This window comes from Somniosus microcephalus, unplaced genomic scaffold, assembly GCF_052327205.1.
Source record: "Somniosus microcephalus isolate GS21.2 unplaced genomic scaffold, FLI_Smic_1.0 unresolved_chr5, whole genome shotgun sequence".
Lineage (NCBI taxonomy): Eukaryota > Metazoa > Chordata > Chondrichthyes > Squaliformes > Somniosidae > Somniosus > Somniosus microcephalus.
The window spans coordinates 46,596,092-46,598,591 of record NW_028225183.1 but is presented as its reverse complement, the minus strand read 5'-3'; positions in this window follow the sequence as shown (position 1 = coordinate 46,598,591).

Genomic DNA, 2,500 nt, shown 5'->3' with positions numbered 1-2,500 from the left:
GGCGGCCCACCCAACTGAAAAGCGGTAATGATGGAAACACAAACCTTCTACAACAAGAAGTTTGAGACTTCGAACAAGGGAATAAAGAACGCGGCCAAAGTAGCCGGCGAATCAGACCAAGGTATAACATCCGAGATGGTTACCTTCATTGAGGAAGTAACGCTCGAGCCTATGCACGACAGGTCATCAGTAAAAGAAGTGATAATCCACTATCCCATTGATGGGTTGTTCTGCAGGACATGCAACACTCTCCTCTCCTCCGTTGGCTTATTCAACAAACATATGACCAAGGTGCATCAGGTCAAGAACATCAGGACCAGATGTTCACGCTGTAACAAAACAGGAGAGTACCACGCTATCTCCTGTCATTACCCCAAATGTAAAGGGGAGAGGCGACCAATTCCAGCTGGTGCCCATAAGTGCAGCGAATGTGAACTTCGGTTCACCACAAAGGCGGGTCTTGGCCAGCACGAGAGGCACAGACACCCAGCCTCGAGGAACGAGAAACGCCTCCAAACACTAGTAGGCAAGTCTAAGCCAGGGAGGAGGGACTATGCATGGTCTGAGGAGGAGGCCGCACTCCTCAGAGAGCTGGAGATGAGATTTGAAGGATGCAGGTACATCAATAAGGAAATTGCAACCATCCTAACAACAAAAACCGCAAAACATATCTCGGAAAAGTGCAGAATCCGGCGGAACACCCACGTAGTGGCCGAATTGACAACCAGTGATGCTGCCGCAGAGCATCAACCTGAGATCGAACCAGAGGGGGAGCCCAGCAACCCCGGCGAGGCAACCCCGCATCCAGGGAGAGCTTTCACACCTCCGGCGGCCATCCCCACGCATAGGGACGTAGATGACCAACTTACCCAAGCCGAGGAACTCCTGGATGACGTGAAGGACCCAGAAAGACGATCTCAGGGACTGGGGATAGTGGAATGTATCACGGTACAACTGATGACCAGGGGCGAACACCCCAAAGCGAGCAAAGAACCTCCCGGGAGTAGGAAAGCAAAAAAGAGGCACGATAACCACAAGCCAAATACGGGAGCAAGGAAAAGGTGGGCACGGCGCAAAGCCATCTTTAAAACAACCCAGCAACTCTACAAATCAAATAGGCGCCAGCTTGCTCGCCAGATCATGGGGGCGCCGTCGGCACTAACTTGTCCTCTACCCAGAGAGGAGCTAGAAAAATGCTTTCGAGAAAAGCTCTCAAAGCCCAACAATAAGGCGAACCTAAATAAGTTCGCACCATACAATGGCCGGTTGGACGATGGGTCGCTGATGAAACCAATAGAGGAAGAGGAGGTAAGCAATGCCATTAAAGAGACAGATGAAGGGAGCGCGGCAGGACCAGATGGCGTAAAGTTGGCTGATATACAAGACATCCACGATGAGGGTGAAACAAGGCTACATCGCCTCTTCTCTCTATGGTTAAAGTCAAGCTCGATTCCTGAGTCACTAAAAAAGAGTCGAACTGTCTTGATTCCTAAGTGCGAGGATCAAGAACGCCTGAAAGACATTGACAACTGGCGCCCAGTCACCATTGGTCCAATGCTGCTACGCCTATTCACTAAGATTATGGCGAAACGACTAAGTGAAACTGTCGAAATTAACCCGAGACAGAAGGGTTTTATAGCAGCAACTCCAGGTTGCAACGAGAATATCGCAGTACTGGAGAACATAATAAAGGGAGCAAAGAACAAGAGAAAGGACTTAGCAGTTGTCTTTGTTGATTTGGCGAAAGCGTTCGACTCGGTTGGGCACAAACTACTATCGAAAGCATTACAGAGAATGAGTCTACCCAGAGACTTCATTGCGTTGATTGAGGACCTGTACGTCAACAATACAACAGTGGTCGAAGGGAACAGAACTAAGACCACGGCAATAGACATTAAGAGAGGCGTCAAGCAAGGCGACCCACTCACCAATTCTATTCAACATAGCTTTGGATCCACTGATATGCTCCTTGGAGAAGGCCAACTCAGGGGTCTCCTTGCCCCTGGGGGACAGAAGAGTCAACTGCTCTGCTTTGGCCTTCGCAGATGACATTGCCCCTCTGAGTGACTCACATGTTGGGATGGATCGAAACCTGAAAGTACTCCAGGCCTTTTGTGACCATACAGGTCTAACGATTAACATCAACAAGACCAAAGGCTTCCACTTTACGACAAAAGGGAAGACCTTCCTATACAATCATGACAAAGCCTGGAGACTCAGGGACATACCGATTGCATACATCCCCCCAGGAGAAACCGAGAAATACCTGGGTGCCCGGATCGACCCATGGGCAGGCGTGACAGAAGGAAACTGGGAAGAGAAGCTCAAAACCTGGGTTGAAGGACTCAGGGTAGCGGCTCTCCGACCCATGCAAAGGGTAGAGATACTGAAAACGCATGTCATCCCAAGGTTATATTTCCACTTGATCCTTTCCGAAGTGTCGCAGAACACACTCGTAAAACTGGACCACATAATCCGCAACTCCACAAAAGAATTCCTA